The sequence below is a fragment of the Rattus norvegicus genome, chromosome 7 (genome assembly GCF_036323735.1).
Source record: "Rattus norvegicus strain BN/NHsdMcwi chromosome 7, GRCr8, whole genome shotgun sequence".
In the NCBI taxonomy this organism is placed as follows: Eukaryota; Metazoa; Chordata; class Mammalia; order Rodentia; family Muridae; genus Rattus; species Rattus norvegicus.
This window is the reverse complement of record NC_086025.1, coordinates 57,809,335-57,827,751: the sequence shown is the minus strand read 5'-3', so window position 1 is coordinate 57,827,751 and position 18,417 is coordinate 57,809,335. Positions and strand designations below refer to the sequence as shown.

General features: G+C 44.2%; 1 protein-coding gene and 1 long non-coding RNA gene across 5 annotated transcripts in view; both read left to right on the top strand.

The window, feature by feature from the left end:
* The window catches only part of Hmga2 (high mobility group AT-hook 2), a 121,846-nt gene that overhangs the window by 56,804 nt on the left and 46,625 nt on the right, over positions 1–18,417 (top strand). The gene's annotated exons all lie outside the window — the stretch shown is intronic.
* Positions 239–18,417, top strand: part of LOC120093613 (uncharacterized) — a 28,796-nt gene continuing 10,617 nt past the window's right edge. Inside the window, exons 1-3 of one of the 3 annotated variants that reach the window (XR_010053329.1) lie at positions 241–4,411; positions 4,517–4,706; positions 7,079–7,477. This is a non-coding gene — a long non-coding RNA (uncharacterized LOC120093613). Of the gene's footprint in view, positions 4,707–7,078; positions 7,478–18,417 lie in introns of those variants that run through there. The other 2 variants (XR_010053328.1, XR_005486997.2) reach the window with 2 other exon arrangements.

Below are 18,417 nucleotides of genomic sequence, written 5' to 3'. Positions count from 1 at the left end.
TGTAGGGGAATGCCAAGGTGATGAGGTGGGAGTGAGTGGGTGGGAGTAGGAGCACCTTCATAGAAGCAGGGGGAGGAGGTGGGGGAAAGGGGATAACATTTGAAATGTAAAAAATATATATATATATATGTATATATATATATATATATATATATATATATATATTCAGTCCCCTGACTCTAAAAGTGTTTTGTCTCTTGTTCCGAAACCAACCCGTGACTTGTTGAATACTGATCAATGTGACAGCATCAGACATTTCCTTAGCCCTTCCTAGATTCCAGGCATTGTACAAGGGCTCTACTGTAGCTCACTGGATTTCTACAGTCCAGTGAGAAGCTCGGATGGGAAGGAAGGCAGAGCTTTAGAGGTTCAGTAGCTTAAGGGGAAGCTTGTGTGTGTGTGTGTGTGTGTGTGTGTGTGTGTGTGTGTATACACCCGTGCTGAGCGCATGTGCGTGTCGCTGGGTGGAGTCGGGGTGTTAGCCAATGAGTACCTTAGCTCTTAGCTGCTGTAGTCTGTTCTGGTTGCCTTTTAATCTCAGCCTTCTTCTAAGTGTGACGTAGATGAGTGCCTCTGCATCCTGGTTTTTTTGTTTTGTTTTGTTTTGTTTTGTTTGTTTTTTTGGTTTTTTTTTGTTTTTTGTTGTTGTTTTGTCACCTGTGGACGCCATTATTGCTGGGGCTTCTACCTTTGAAACTGTAAATATTTCCAGCTACAGCACAACAAACAATGCCTGGTCTGGTTTGTTCTTGCTTTCAAGCAATCTCTCAGACTCTGGCTTTGTTTTCCAGGCTATTTGCCTTGATGGAATTAATAACGCTATCGATGACGGATGTTGGGGCCATTAGATTCGCTTGTGTGTGGAGTGGTTCACAGTGCCCCTGGAGCATACTGAGTGTCACAGAAGTGTTGACTTAAAGCATCAACCACTTGTGACTCCCAAATGGGAGCTTTCTTCCATCGGTGTCGAATACAAACTGAGTCAGAGCAAGCGAGTCAGAGCAAGCCTTCCAAAGCTGCATTTTTAGATGCTACCGGTTGTATAATTTGTCCCCCTTTTATCTGTAGTCTGAATTATATTTGCATTGAGAGTCTTTTTTTTAATGAAATATATATATGTATATTTTATCATCTTTCTGACCCTATGGAAATTTCAGTTTTGTTTTAATTTAATTTCAGTTTCTTAGGATCTTTATCTGGAGCAGCTTTTGTTTTTGAATTGTCCTATGACGGGTCAAACTGTGTTCATTGGCTCTGCTGCAGCGTCTGAATTACAAAAGTTTGCCATCGAAATCTGCCGAAGGGTTTCTTTCTTGGTGCCCAAGTTGCAGGGAGACCCGCTTCTAGGCAGCTGTGTTCACGATGAATAGTGGAGTTTTACATGACATCACGAGATCCACAGTTTGGAGACACAGAAGTTTGTTCTGTTCTTTTGGCTGGAGAACACAGTTCTTCCCGGGAACTGTAGCCACAATGCTGGGCTTGGGTTTTATTAATATCCTTGTAGATTGAAAACAAAATGTTTTCCTCTGAGTCTTCGTTCTCTTCCATTTGGCAAACATTTTGACTTGTCACATGAGCTAATGTGTCTCATTCCCTTGTTTGCCTGTGCCCTGGTGACAGTCTTTGGAAGGTGTACGCTCCTGGGAATAAGTGAGATGCCGGAATACTTGTTTACCTCATAGCACATACTCAATATGCCATAGGTGTTATATGCAAGGCTGGCTGCCCCTCCCACATTTCCTGCCTCAAGCCATAATCACATAAATAATAAGAGCAATGGTAACTAACGGCTAAGATAAGCTTTCAAAACTGTGCGATCCAAGAATGTCAAATTGAGTGCCACGAAACTGCCCATTACAGAGGTGAGTGGCTGGATTAAACTGATCAAGAGAGAGATCAGGTTCTGAAGCATGGATTGCACGTGTGTCCTTGTGGCTGCTGAGTAAGTGGTGTGCAAGGTAAAAGGATGAGGTGTGAAGAGATAAGCAAGAATCCGAGGGTTGCTCGTAGGCTGTGTCAGTCTGAGCTTTCTGCTGAGTTGAAGGCCCTCAGGCTGCCTTGGTCCCTGCTGCTGCCTTCTCATAGAAGGGAGATCCTTGCAGGTGTTCCTTGCAGGGCATCCTAAGGAAGGAGACTGATTACAAGATAGCATAGAGGTCCTCAGAGGAGGGGGTGTGGATACAAACCCAACCCGGGCACATTGTTGAGTTCAAGGCGTTTACATGTGTAATCAGCAGAGGTCAGAGGACAACTTGTAGGGATGGATTCTCTCCTTCCCTCATGTTCCAGGACTGACAGACTCAGGTTGGCAGAACTGGGAGAGCCTTCACCCACTGAGCTTCTCACCAACCCTCCTCATTCTCATCTTTCTGAAACAGGATCTCATCTTATCACATCAAGTTGACTAGGTTGACTGTGAGTTCTAGCCCAGGTTAGCCTTGAACTTGTGATCTTCCTACCAGGCTGTGCCACTCAGTCCCGAACTGTATAATTGTACCTGTCACATGACTTTGAGTAACCTGATAGGTAGTTAGATAGTTAAGATTTCTCTCACTTGGATTTTTTTTAAAGATTTATTTATTTATTTATTTATTTATTTATTTATTTGCTTATTTATTTATTTATGTGTACAAATGTTTTGCCTGCATGCATGTCTTTGTACTACACGTGTGATTTTTGATGCTTACAGGTGCCAGTTACATATGGTGTTGAGCCACCATATAGGTGCTGGGAATAGAACCCTGGTCCTCTGGAAGATCAGCCACTCTTAACCACTGAGCCATCTTTCTAGGTCCCTCTCATTTGGATTTTGTTAGAATTGGTGTGATGAACACAGGATAATTATCATTTTTCCTCTCTCAAGTCCCCTCTACCAGAAAAGAATTTTTTAAAAGATGTATGTATGTATATATGTATGTATTTATATGAATACACTGTAGCTGTCCTCAGACAAACCAGAAGAGGGCATCGGATCCCATTACGGATGGTTGGGAGCCACCATGTGGTTGCTGGGATTTGAACTCGGGACCTCTGGAAGAGCAGTCAGTGCTCTTAACCACTGAACTATCTCTCCAGTTCCCCCAAAAGAATTTATACCCCAAGCTCCCAGTGTTGTTGGGCACTTGTTCCTCCAACAAAGCGATGTTGTCCCTGAGTTGAGGACTCTCAGAGCAGCTGTAGAAGCTCGTAGGGGACTCATGACAATACCCACACCCTACTAACATAATAAGCAAGTATCTAATGAGTAAGGGTTCAAGCATGTATACCTCCAGATAGAAGCAGCAGGTGGTTTAGAGAGCCTCTGGTCTGAGGATGCTGGGGAACACAGTACAGGAGGCCAGCAGTGATTTGGACAGAGCACTGCAGCAGGAAGAGTGGCAGGTGGATCAGACTGTGACTCTAAAGCCGTGGGTAGGTGACGGTTGACAAACCTGAGTTGAGAAATGGATTAGGTCATGGGAAAGCACATAGCAGGGCTCTTGTGAGTATTGTATTTCCTTGGAGAAATAAAGCCCATGAGATAAGCGTTCTCATCAGCCTCATCCTGCTGATGAAAGAAGCAAGACTCAGAGATAAGTCACTGATGGTGACAGTGCAGGCAGGGCAGCTGGTCTTCAGAGGGGTCCTATTGTACCACCTGCTTCTATGTCCTCCACTCACTTGTGTGGCCAGTCACCCTGAACATTTCCTCTGCTCTCCTCTCTAAAGGAAATCCAAATGACCTTTGCCATTCTTTTCTACCTATGTTTATTTTTTCTACAATCACCACCATAAGTAAGGATCCATGGAGCAAAGACATTACCAGGTCTCAGAGGAGGGAAGAAACAAATCCCTCTGGGCTGGGTTGACCAATCAAACAACTTAGTCGGGGAGAGTTTCCCAATACCACCCTCCCAAATAAACCGTTGAGTTAGTAGTTGTCAAGCATAGGGTACAACTGAGATAATTAACTTTAAACATTTTATTATCTTAGTAATCTTGGCTCCCCTAGGATAGAAACCATATTTTACATATCTCTGAGTGCCCAGCCCTTCACAAAGCCTGAGATGGATTTGCTGTATAATTGATGTTTGTTGGGTAAGGTGGGCTAAATACATGTGTAGGTGTTGGCTAGAGTCTTTTCACAACCCTTCCTATTCTTTTAAGTACATGTTCCTATGACTTGACCAACGAAAAAGAGCAAAGCTAACACCTGGTATTATTCCAAATACTACGGTTCTAACATTCCGCGTGGAATGACTACGGTTCTAACATTCTGTGTGGAATGTAGAACTTGGGGTGGGGGCTGTGATGGAGAACAGCTGTATTACACATCATTTCTCCAATACTTCCACACAGATTTTGCCCTCATGAAGACCAGAAGTACTGAATCCTCCCCACCCCTCCCCCCTGGTTCAGGCTGCGGTGGGTAGGTCCACACAACTGCTTCCTCTATGTTTCCTTCAGCCCCTTCATCTGTCCTTTGGCACAGACATCTTTCTGATGTAAACACTGCTTTGATGCCAAACCCTAGGACCCGACAGGCCCTTTAGAAAGACTGGGATAAACAGGCATTGTAACTCCAGAGAACATCCCAGGTTCGCCATTCATGCCCGCCTCTGAGGATCCAGAGAGTGAGTGCCAGGCTTACAGAAGAGTCACAGAAAACTGGCAAGCCATCTGCAGTTAACCACAGCAATAAATGAACACAAAGGAAACCCGTGGTAAGTGCGGGATAAACCCTGAGCAGCTCCATCAGAAGTTATTCACCATGTTAAAAAACAAAAACAAAAACAAAAACAATATTTTTCCTCCATACACTCCTGGTTTCCATGGTGACCCCAGAGTAGTATTTGGGGTGACAGTAAGGCTTAAGGATGGTTCTATGACAAGGACCATGGAAGAATGACTGTTCATCTGGGTAACAGATAACTTGCCCACATAGGGTATGTCCTATTGAAAGAGGTACCATAGACACGTAGGCAGCCCAAGATGGTCAAAGGACTTCCCAGATGCTCCTAGTGTGAGCTGGTGAACGGACAGTCGAGATGGATACGATGCCTGGATAGGTCAGAGTTCCAGCTCTCTCTGTCTCTCTTTGTTGTGTGCCTGCCGAATGTCACATACCGGGCCTCAGTATCCTCCCAGGATGTCTGTGATCACCCGAGCAGGAGAATGAGATGACTGAATTTCAGGAACCCAATTCCGTGCCAGCCTGACAGAGAACAACCTTCCCATTTCCGCAGCCCTCTTTCTGCATGTCTTATCCTTTCTGCTACTGTTTCTCTGCCCCATCTCTCAATTGTCCCTTGCCCCTGTCAGATCAGCCATTGCCCTGTTTACAATAGCGCGCCTCCTTGTCTCCTGGCTAGTGAGTCTGGAGCAGAGGGCTCTCTGTGCCTCTCCACCGGTACTCACGATGATGGTCTTGGCTAGGGGACAGAAGCTGCTGGCAGAGACCTAAGAGGGACACACTGTGGTAGCAGCATGAAAGAATTTGGCAAGGAGGGGCTCATCACATGATCGTGATTCATACTGTACTCTTGAAATGTGGCAGGCGAGTGAGGGGGGAGGCTTTGAATGGCAGCCCAGAGCAGAGACACTAGTTTTCAAACATCACATTCTTTTTATAGTACAGGCGTGCCTCACAGGGAAAATATTGAACTTGGCCCTGCCAGCACCACGAGAGTCGCCCCGAGTGTGATTTTTAATGTTTGAGTCGTTCTCTGAATCAGATCCTCGCGGCACGGAGGAAGTCTTCTATTAGGGGTACCTTGAAACTGTGTTTTTAATTAATTAACACTAACTCTGGGCTGGTATTTCATTTATTGTTAGCTGACTCCTTTCTCTCTCTTTCTCTTTCTTTTTTCTTCCTTCTTTCTTTTCCCCCTTGCCTGAAACTTTGAAGACCTTTTCCACGAGGTCTCAGCTGGATTATTTTTAAGTTATCTCCATGAGAGAGTCATCCGTGTAGGGTAACAGAGCCCAAGAAATCTTGGGATGAACCTGATACGTGAGAACGGGGTGGCTAGGGAGAGGGTCTCTGAAAGTCTGGCTTTCTGATGCCTTCCACAGTGCTCACAATCCATTCATCCTGTTGTTAAAACTTGAAACTAGGACCGGCCAGCTGTTGGGAAAAGTCCTTAGCTTTATTTCAACCAAATGGTACTGCCTCCTGGGGCTGGAAGGAGTCTGACTTCAAGCACAATTATAAATGTGTAGTTCTTTGGAAACGGGCGGAAACCTACAAAATGGCCTTGATTCACAAGGCCCCGTTGGCTCAAAGACTCTCTGCTTCCCGTGCGCCATAAATCAGTATCTGCATCAGAAAGTGTAAAGGCGGCAGTGTGTGGAGGTCCTTCTTCCTCTTCGAGTGTGTCTCTGACAGATTTATACTGATGGCCACGCTGCACCCCACTCACAGGCTGCTATTCTAGGCATGCCCCACTGACTCAGGCCCCATTTCCTGCTGAAGGTGAAGGGTCCTGCGTGAAGAAGGTTGAAATTACATCTCAACTCTTTTAATTGCTGTTAATACAGGGGATCCTTCAAGGACCATAGCAAGCCCTGTTCTGTTCATAGCAACTTCTACTGTCTTTTCACGAGGTGTGGTCACAGCTAAAATACCAGGCATTTAGTTTCATGACAAGATCTGCCATGGCAGGGCACCCCACAATTCAACCCTTTGTGAAAAGAGCTCAAAGGGATGCATTGGAAAAGAACATACCCCCTCTTTGTTGTAGGATTCATTCCCTCCATGTGGTTTTTTTTTCCTACCCTCGAGAGTACAGTTCTAACACTTGGAAAAATAATCTTAAAAAAAAGAAAAAGATAGCGTTGTTAAACTTCGAAGTTGGAGAGATGGCTCGGAGGTGAGGAACATTTGCTGTTCTTGCTGAAGACCCCAGTAAAGTTTGCAGCACCCACACATCCGCTCACAGCCATCCATTGTTGTACCATAACTCCAAATCCAGAGGATTCCACAACCTCCTCTGACCTCCTCCTGTACACGGTACATACACACAGCTCATTCAGAACACTCCTACACATAAAATAAGATAAATACATCTAACAAAACCATCCTTCATCCTTTTAGATATTTGTAAAGTAGGACTCGTCTTCAAAATATCCTTGTCGCCCGAGACTTTCATTCTTGCAAAAGCGGAACTGTCAAAAAACAGTGACTCCTAAAGACCCCAGCTTTGACTTCTGCACTCAAGGTTAGACTCGGCAACAGTCCCAGAGTAATCCTTACAGAGAGCAGCAAACCGAAGCTCTTCCAGGAGCCAAGGGATACAAATCATTTGGTCTTCTTCAAGGATGAGAATCCAAAAGGAGAGCTATTAGGATGCACGGGTCAAGTCTTCATAAAGGCAACAAATACAACGCTAGAGTCCCTTCCTCACAGGGTAGCCATTGTACAGCCTTGCGTGAGGTTTTGCTCAGAATTTGCAAGCAAAACCAAACAAAAACAAATTACAAGCCAACATCTCACTGATGTTTGTCATTTTAGTTGAGTTTTGAAGGATTATAATACCGTTAAGATTATCTCAAAACGTAAAAACACACGTACATATTGATTGCTCATATTCTCTCTTCCTTGCTTTCTTTCTTCCTTCCTTCCTTTCTTCCTTCCTTCCTTCCTTTCTTTCTTTCTTTTTTTTCTTTCAACTTTTCAGTTCATATTATTTCTATTGTCCAACTCAGCATGAGCCTGGTGTGCCCCAGGTGTTGGTATGAGGGGCCCTGCATTTACTTCAGCGTGCTAAGGACCCAGGCTTACATTGGAAGTTAGATTGCTGTTTGCAAAGCTTAGGTGTAAAACTCTTACCATCTGCTGCGAGGTTTGCGAGCGAGGGATCTGGCCGAATGAGAGTTATGTGTGTGTGTGTGTGGTTTGTTTTATTGGCCCTGCGTGTTTCTTTGATGATCCATTTTCCAGGTTCTTTCTTATCTTTTAGGAGATATGTTCAGGATTTATGCATCTGGCAGGCTTTCAGAGGCCTCCAGAGTGGTGGCGAGGTACCCTCCTTTCCTAAGGTATCTGAAATGGGGTCATTCTGAGCATTTACCCTCTGCTGTATTGTTCTCCTCTGGACATCTCTCCCAAATGGATTTTTCTTTTCTGTCAGCAAAACTAAGGGCTTTATCCATGGACACTCTAGTAATGAAGCTACTGCAGTCCAGACCTAGGAGGGAATTTGTAAAATGCATTGAAGGGGTTTGTCCGTTGTTTTCCTGAGCCACTATGCATGCTGCAAACAGTGCTACGATCATTAGCATTTGCAAAACTTCCTGTTTAACTCGATGCAAAGGCCAGGCTGGATGCTCTCTTTTGGTGTGCAGACATTATAGGAGTACACCCCCAGGTAGAGACTCATTGGGGTAACTCTTAGAAAGGGCAAGGGTGGCCATAAACAGGGGTGCAATCACCCCACAATTATGCACATGTGGTTATTTGCAAGGGGAGTCTGGGAGAAGGTTTCATATGGCAAACCGTGAAGTGAGTACTGAGAAACACAACCCCAAGGTTTGCATCTGTGGTGTGTACCCCAGATAGCATCCTCCTCCAGGTCCGTTAATGTAAACCCACTGGTACCAGTAAAATGGCATTTAAAACAAATAGTAAAATGAACGGCATTCACAAAGCAATAAAGACACCACCTTTGCAAGCCCTTTCCTATGGATCCGGGGAAAAAAATGTCAGTGAATGGCTCTCCGAAGATGCAAATAAATAATATTTTATTAGATTTCAGCCCAGGAGAAAGGGGAGGAAAACCTTCAACTAGAATTACATGATTATTACTTTGCTTCCCCTCAGCCCAGCAGACATTAAAATGGAACATAAAATAAGTCTATAACAAGAGTTATGAGGAAAAGGTATTGCACTTAGGGGCACACTGTGCAGAAAAGTCATTAAAATTGTTTGGGCCTTAGGAAGCTGGGGAGTGGGGGAGTGGGAGGGTGGGGGGAGTGGGAGAGTGGGGGGAGTGGGGGGTGTCCTTTTCAGAAAAATGAGAAACTCAGATATACAAAATGACTTGCTGAGGGCTACCTAAATCTTACGTTAAAAAACAAACAAACAAAAAAGGAATTGTGTTAGGTTCTGGTTCACCCCTATTATACTAGCTGCGTCCCACCGAACAAACCAAAAGTTTGTCTTTCTGGGACAGCATACTGAATGAGGTGTAGCACCTTTCCTATAGACCTGGGCCATTGTACAGGCAAAACAAAGCAAGTGTGCTGTGTCTCACTGGTGTGAGGGGCTCTGACTTACACACACGGCTCTTGTGCACAGACGTCCACTTAAGTGCGGCCTGCAGATGCCCAGGGTGCCGACATCTTATCTATCCATCTTTACCCTGTAATAGTCTGCCTGCGGATCCTCTTTCAGGTTGCTCATATATGTTTGGATGGTAGCTCAGCATAATCTTTCTTCTTTGTTTCGGTCTAAAAATGGTTAACACACCCGGGTCTGCTCTGACATGCACTCCTCCACCCCCACCCCCTGCTTCCCTGCTGACTGCTTTCATGTTATGCTAAATCTCAGTTTACTCTGTCAGTAAAGCTGTGTGTGTGTGTGTGTGTGTGTGTGTGTGTGTGTGTGTGTGTGTGTGTGTGTTCCTATCTGTAAAGCTTTAACTCTGGTTTACTGTTTAACTAGGAGACCCAGCAGGACAAGGGAGATCTCACTAAAACTATACTACAACTAAGAATGGCCAAGGTTGTGCTGCGCTATCAATGGGTGCTTTGGGTAGAAGTTCCCTGCCATTCATCTTTATCAGGACCCCCCCCCCCCCCGCTTCCTGGGAGGAGGTTAAAAGGAATGTTTCAAGGAGGTCTTTGAAAACCATTTTCTTTAAATGTTCATTGCATCTACGATCCCATTTTTGTCCTTTATTTGCTCCAGAATACCACCAGGCTGCCAACAAAGAGGGGCCTGTGTGCCCAGGAATTGTCTGCATTCCTCTCCCGAGTAGGCATTTTCTCAGCTAGAAAGGCCCTTTGGCAAATTCCCTCTAATCATTGGATTTACCCAGGGCTCTGATAGGTGCCATTCATGGACTTGGTCTGCTGTTTCATGGGGCTGAGGCATTAATGGGGTCTTTTCATGATAAACAAAACCTGGGTAACATTACCAGAGGGATCACAACGCGGCTGTTGTTGGGAGGTGTGCTGTGCTGTATGCATTCTCTTCCCCCTCTCCCTCCCTCCCCCCTCCTCCCCCCTTCATTCTTCCTCATAGTCTTTCCCCTCCTTTATTTTTACGAATGTACATTTTGTGGGCATTCTGTATGACCATCTCTGGAAGCAGATCTTCTGCCCCCAACTGCTGCTTGTGAGGTGATCACCAATCGTAGGCCTCTGTTGGCAACAGGATGATTCTGAAACCCATACCTAATAGTGCCACTGCCTAATGGGTTGAACCTTGGAGGAACACAGCCCAGAGCCTCTGCTTTAGATGTCCTCTGCCCGCCCCAGCATTTACTTGCTGGAGATAGTTTGTAGTTGAGATGAATGGAGTTCTAGGAATTGAAATAGCTTCGGAGCTGTATTACAGTCCTGCTTGGCAAATGGTTTGGGTTTAAAGTTTCTAAGTTAGGCTCCATATAGGTGGTCCATGAGGACATCCGAGTTTCCTCCCGTCTCCAAATATTTCCAAGGATTGCTGTAGTTTACACTGGAGATCAAGTCCTTTCCAATGTTTATGAATTCTGTATCATGTCTACATTTTGAAGGGGTTTCCCCCCGTGATGACTTTTTTAGCATACGGGGCAGGGAGGTGGTACATGCCCATGCGCGAGCGTGCGTGCGTGCGTGCGTCGCTGGCTGTTTTGGCTATGTTGGCAGGCTGGTGAGTAATTTGAATCTTCCCTTCTCTCTACCACGTCCTCTGCTAGCACTGGAGTTATAGGTAGCTGAGGCTATGTCTGGTTTCTCATATGGGTGGTGGAGATTTGAACTCACGTCCTCTAGTGTTCCCAGGAAACTCTTACCACTGAGCCATCTCCCTAGCAACCCATGACAAGTCTGCTCACGCTTTTCCCCTACTTAGCTTTCATAGGACGTGCACACCTTGGAAAATCTACTGCCTGATAAAATTATTGCAGGGTATTTTCTGAGTTTTGGGAAGCTGCAGTGGAGGAAAGTGAGCGTTTGGGCTTCTCCCTGGACCAGCAGGGTTCTGGTTTAAGGAGTCAGGTAGATGTGCACCACGTTTGTGGATGCTGGTTAGAGAAAGGCCTGGCTCACTACACGCGGCTCCTTGTGCCCCACACGTTTCTTTATCATGGCCTGAGCCTTCTTCTAAAGGAAGGAAGTGGCTTTCCCAGGTTGTGATAAAGAGTTGAAGTTCTTTATCCCCTGGCTACAGAGACCGCACTGTACACTGGGAAGGCTTGCAATTTTTGCTCCTTTGTGAATTCACCAAGTCCCATTGTAAACGCACCACCTACACATCTACTTTCAGGATGCTTGGAGTTCAGGCCACTGGTAAAGGCCGGTATGGAGGCAGCTGTGTAGGAAATGTCATAAATACTATAAAATAGAAAAGGAGGAAAGCCTTTGTCATACTCATGAGTATTTTGTGTTTGTAGAAATCCCCATTGGGGTAAATTCTACACTATTATGGATTATTTTCTATTTGTGTCTTGGAACTTTTTTTTTTTTAATTTCCATTAGATTAGGTCCTGTTTGGTCTGTTGACAGTGAAAGTGATTTGGGGTTATTTTAGTCACTGCTCTCTGTCCTTTGTAGTTCGGGTCTTACTGTACTCTGAATTATTATGTGTTCTGTTCCCTTCCATTTTGAGAACAATTGGCAGACTAGACTGTCTGGAGGCCTCAGACAGTTTCGTTGCCACACCAAAGGCAATAAATAAGGCAGGGAGTCAGCCTAGAGGAGAGCAGATATCTATTGTAAAGGGGACCTCTTAGCTCCGCTTACAGATGCAGGCTGGGTAGTCAGGCAGTGGCTGCCTGTACAGGGAAGCGTTGCCCCGTCCAGGAGGCTGGGTACCTCAGCAGTACAATCAGTGAAGGCCTGGAAAGTTCCTAGAGAACCACTGGTCTTCAGTCCATGTTGCAAGGCAGGAGAAGCTTTGTTGCTTTGCCAGTGAAGGATGGGGCAGCCAGGGGCAGCTGCAACAGGGTGGATCCACTCACCTACAAAGGTGGACAGGCGAAAGCATCACAGAACCTCCCCACACTGCTGCTGAGAAGTGCTGAGAACTCTGGGCTAAGCTTCTGCTAATCCTTCCATGAAATGCTAGCACAGCCCTGCCCAGAGGTGTGTCTCTTAGTTGATCCCAGATCCAATCAAACTGGCAACTTAAGATCAAGCATCTCAGGTAGGGCCTGGCTCGGCTCCAAACTCTTCTTCCACGGTGTATTCAAGCAAGAAGATCTGTTTCCTAGTCAGACTGGAGCTTTGAGCATGTTAGGAATCAGACCAGTGTCGTTTCCTGTGAGCTCACACTTAGGTACTGGACACAATGTTCCAAAGAGGACTGAGCCCCACCGGGGATTGCAGCTAAAGCAAAGAACACAGTCTGAGGACTACAGTTAACAATTCTGCTTTCCCTCAGTCTGGCAAAGACAAATCGAAGAACAAAATTAGCTTAGCTTTTATAATAGAGATGTTAGTTCCTTTTAGAGACTCATTAAATCCTCTTATAAAGCTAGCAACACCCAAACTGGCCACAGCTTTTAAGGATGCTTATGTGTTTTTGGGTTTTGTTTTTGGGTCAGAGAGCCAGTTTAGAGCCAGTTCTTAAAATCTCAGAAAGTCTGTGAGCTTGCTGATAACATGGTCACTATTCACAAATTAACATAAATTTATAATAAAATCAGGCTAAATATGAAAGCAATAGGGCAAAGCTCATTGTTTCAAAGTGTGTTTCTTCTGCTTTACTCCCAGTTATGGTCTGAGGGTTTGTTGTTTGTTACTTCTGTCTGGAGAAGACACTGTATGTGGCAGTGTTGCTGTCCATTTCTCACCACCCCTTTGTATTCTTTGAATGATCCAAAACTCTGCTGTAATTTGGAGAAGGAATCACAGAATTTATGAGTTAGTAAAGTGCTGACTTGACTTAATAGCTTTTTTTTTTTTGGAGTTTTTTTTTTTCCTGTTTGGTCTTATGTATGTGTTAATTGCAAAATTGTCAGCTCTAATCTATGTTGGAATTTTACTAATTTGTTAATGAGATGAGATATTTGTTTTTTGTTGATTTGAATATCAAATATTTTGTTTGTGGTACAATTTATATTATTATTATTGGTAATGGGATTATGGAAAATTAATAGCAAATTCCACGAACATAGCAGTTAACACTAATGCCACATGCATCCAGAATTTACCAAGTATTATGCTTTTCTATGTATAAAATGCTTGCACCCCCTTATAAAACTTAAAATATACTTGGCATAAATATGTTTATGTGCACACACATTTCTGTTTCCTCCCGGAGAGACAGGTGTTACACATTCACTAGATAATAGAAGACAATGGGAGCCTCTGACCTGGGTCCATAAATCCTTCAGAGCTCTGGTTGGCTCTAGCTTTTGTTCTCAGGACCCCAGCAGAGCCTTTGAAGCAGAATAAAAACCATGCTCGTGAGCCGGCAAACATACATGGGTGCACACAGTGCACACACATACACATGAGTGTACAGTATGCATACTAGAACACACAGGTGCATATATATGTGTGTGTGTGTGTGTTGTGTGTTTGGGTGGGAGCAGCTCCACAAACCTATTCTCATGTAGGAAAACCTACCTGAAATGACGTCAGAAATATACTGGCTATGAAGCCAAGTATTTTATAGGAGGTCTCCAAAGTCATATTTCAAGAACAGCACAAATCGACCCTAATTAACTTTTCATAAAAAGAAGTATCAGTTTCCTGATACTTTGTTTACTTTGTTTCTTTTCTATTTCAAATGGGATCCCACTATCTAGCCAGACTAACTTCAAATCCCCGATCCTCCTGCCTCGGCCTCTGGAGTGCCACCAATGGCGAGCATTCATCTTCATCGGACTCTGCCTTGTGTCCACACGGTCCAGGCACAGTTTTTGCTTGTAGATCAATCTCAAATGCTCATTTGTAATGTGGATCAGCGGACTTTAAAGGTGGTTGGTTTGTCCTCTATTGTTTTGCTTTGTTTTCCCCCGTTCCAAATACATGGCAAGATCCCAGATACCAGTTTGTTAAGAGAAGGAAGACGCCGTGAAGGCGGTGGGATCCGAGGTTATAGATCCCATAGGACAGGATGATAAGGCAAAGCAGCTGCCACAGGCTGCATTCTACACAGGCTCTAGTCTTCAAAACCGAACTTTTAAAGAGCTTCGTGTGCGAGATTCTAACATCTACATTTTCCTGTAGAAACAATACCAGCACAGCTTCTTACTAGTAAAATATCACAGAGGGGAGACCCAAGTTTCCATCATTCTGACTTTAAGAAAAAAAAAATCTTTCTCGCAAAGAATTTAACCCCGAAACCTCTTCAAAAGAAAACAACAAAAAAATGATACTCCTTTGTATGTTATCGCTGAGTACACATTGAGCCCGGGGAAATGCTTTTCAACAAGTGTGAGAACAAACCCAAGTGGCAGCCGGGTGGCCAGATCTCTTTCCTGCAGGAGACAGTGCCGTGTGAGAGCAGCTGCTCCGAGGTGAGGAAGTGGAGGGGACAGCTCTGTGTGTCTGCATCTCCTTACATCGGATGCAGAGAACCGTGCTTGCGTCTCCTCTCACACAACCGATTTTTTTTTTTTTTTTGGACGTACATCTCAATGCTATGCTGTTTAATCATTTAAAGCACAGAGTGCCCTAAGAAGGATCCGACTTCTCCCTCAACTTCTGTCCCTGTGCAAACTGTCGATGGTAGTCATTCAAAACCACATACCTATGTTTTGTGGAGTGCCGTGGTCCTGCAAGTCAGATGGTCTTGTGAAGCAATGCTCCAAGCACACTTACATGACACCCAGACCTCAGCACCTGTATTCACACCTTGTTATTAAGGAAAGACACCAGGATGGGAATTATTACAATAAGTGCCACTTACTTGTTTCATACTGCATTACCTATTAATCTAGAAGTCGCTTTATCTGTTTCTCCACAAATCCGAGTTGGGAACCAGTGGCTTTGCTGACTTAAAAAACAAAACAAAACAAAACGCACCTGAAACTTGGGTCACTTCACTAAAGCAATGCCCTATAGACCATGCTGCAAACGCAAACAGATCTACGGGTGATGTGTGCCAGATAAAGACAAGAAAGGAAAATAGAGGGTTTTCAGTTTTTTAAAAACTTTTCAGTCATTTTCTTTTCATGCACATCAGTTGCAACACACTGCTAACAGCAAAACCAGTGACCCAAGTTGGGGGTTCCAGTCTCACAGAAGAGGCTGGAAAGAGGTTCACAAAAATGACCATGTTTGTGCACATGCAGCTAGGGCAGGCAGGGCAGAGCACGGGCCCCAGCTAAGACGTCAGAGGGAATATCTTTTAGGTCAAATGTAAGTACAATGTTTCTGGCAGCCCTGTCACTCTGCGTGGGTGGACCTAAGAGAGGTCATCTGCCTTCCAGTGACAATGCTTCTTCATCCCAAGAATGAATATGGATCAAGTCACAGAATACACAAACCTACAGTTACGGCACAGCTCTGGGCAGACCGCTTGGGGGTCACACACCCTGTTCCTTTTAGTTGCTGTGTTAAAATGGCACTTATCACTGACTAATTTACTTAAGTGCTGTCTGCCTAAGGGAGCTTGGTTTCCTATTAGAAATGAAGAGAGGACGCTCTATTTGAGGGAAGGGGAGTCCCAAGGGCCAGCAACGCTAAATAAAAAGCAGACGCATCCTCCAGTGATAGTCACGAGTGGCCATGCTTTCTCCAATTTGTAGAGTAATGGGCAAAGCTCCACTTTCCCATTCAGAACTTTAGATCCTTAACTTTGTTGGCAAGAAGGCGCTGGGCTAGAGCAGTTGGACAGACTTTGTCCAAGGTCACAGAACTGGTGGGCTGAGAGGCTGGGTCTGCGGTCTGAGCTTAGAGCCTTCCACCAGTCTGTCAGTGTGCTAGTGCACAAAGCCACAATGGAGTCTCTGATTCACGCTCACCTGAGTGCTGCCGGCTGTGGGGCATCCCATTTAAAAGGACTTCTGGTGTCAATCACAGCTCCCCAGTCAAATCTTCTCTTTCAATGTATGGTTGTGCCTTCATGCTAAGTGTCTAGTCAGGAGCATCTAGAATCAAGACAACAGGGCCAGCCCCAGCACTCCATTCGGTAACTGGTTTTCTAGTCAAATGTTAGGTAAAACAAGGTACAGAGAGGATCATCTGACCATGACTAGCTGGTTGCTCAAAGGATTCTAAATGATGCCATCTGTTAAAAACTTTCAGTCATCATTGTGATATGTTGGGGATTAGCTTTATCTGCTAGTCTGGTGACATTTGATGACTCGTATTAGAACTTGTAAACATTTTTAATACATATAACTCTGTAGCCAAGTCAGCTGTTTTTTCTGGACAAATTATGAACTAAAATAGCATTGTTTTTAAATTACAGATAGGGTGGTGATGTAGTCAGTGGCAGAGCACCTGCCTGTCTAGCATGTGTGAGGCCTTGAGGTTTGGTGTATAGCATCCTCTACCTCAGCTGCAGATGAACCATCTCATATAGCAGACTTTGACATGTACGTCCTACTATTTCTTACAGAATTGGCTTTCTGATGGTGTGGGGAATAAGATGATAAAATGACTAGAACTTAGATGTATGCAATATTCAATTAGACCAAACAGCATTGCTCATTTGGTTTGTATAAAGTCCTTGGACACCGTCTGTTTCTCAGGCTTTGGTCTGTGTGCCAAAGCCTTTATTTACCTTAAAAAAAAAAAAAAAAAAAAAAAAAAAAAAAAAAAAAAAAAAAAAAAGCTTTCTGGCACCATGCTCTATTTTTGAACTATTTGTTTTTAGAAACAAAACCCGGAAACAGAATATTATCACTGATGTAAGCATTGCTTACACGTTAGCACAGCTTTCTAACCTGAAAAAATAGAGGAAACGAATAAATAAATGGTAAGTCGTAAAGTGTTTCATTTCAAAGCCACTACCCAGTATGTCTAGTGAGCGTCCTGGCCCTTGACTGCTCTTGTTCCTAGAATATCCGCAGAGAGTCAATAACGTGGGTGGACATATTTGCTTTTATCCCTATTCACACACAGAACTTTTAACACTCATATTTATCGCTGGAGTATTTTTCATTGAAAGTCCACTTTCCTTGGATGATTCATAAAAAAAAAAATAACCTGGATTAAAATGTAATTTTCTCTTAAACCTACTGCTCAAAGGAAGTCAGAGATAATATTTTAACATCCACTTCTCAGCTGTGAAGAACTTGGTTTTACTCTGTGCAATAGGGAGCCTAACTCCTTCAGAAAAATCTGAATTTCACCTTACGCAGAACTTGGCATTTGACCTTTTACATTTCCTGTTTCAGTATATGCGTTTCCCACGTCATGTGACACTCATTTGAGAAACTGTACCACCGCAGCAGTGGTTCACTTAAGACCGTGAACAAGCTGTTTGTGACCCTCAGCCGGAGCCTTACCAAATAGCTTATGCTACGAATACCAGTCATAGCCTAGCCGCTGCTCCATATGTTAATCTAATTTGACAGGGTGAGAGGCTTTGAAGTCCTAATTCTCTTTTGCATCCAATAAACCAGTTTTTATAGTGACTGAACTCTTTAGACATTAGCCTGAGGCTAAACTCATGTCAGGAAGTCGCCATGAGGTCACATGTAACCATGGCTAGAGGGAAGTCTTGTGAGAGAGGCCAGTGGGCTGTCAGGGGGTTGGGGTGGGAGACAGGGGTCAGTGCCTCTGAAGATAGCCTCTTGCCGACTTGTTGCTGTCTTACACGAGCCCTCAAAAGACCTTTCCTACACAAGTGGGCCCACCGAAGCTCAGCGAGCCATTACAGAGGGTTTACGTCCACCTCTGAGCTATTATTAGTGGTCTCTGCGGCATTTGCAGGAAAAGTATAAGCAGAACCCTCTTGGGGAGATACGGATGGTTAGGCTTATTATATTTCAATGGGAAGGCAACTCAAGGCGCCCATTTGCATTTCGATTCAGAGTTGCGAGGTGGTTCAACTAAAAAAGAAAAATCCAGTTCTTGGAGGCTATTTTGTTTGATGTTGATTTTGTTGGTGGTACTGGCTAAGGGGGAGTATGGGAAAAGGACAAGGGCATTCAAGAAGACCCAAAATGACAAACTGTGTTAGACATCCAGTTCTGTAGAGTAAGGGCTTTATGTTCTCTTTTGTTTATACTGTAGGTTCTTTGAAGGCAGAAAATCCTATCTATAAGGTATTATAGGCTTAGGATGAAAATCCATTGTCTAAAAGCCAGTCCAGTTGACCAACATCAG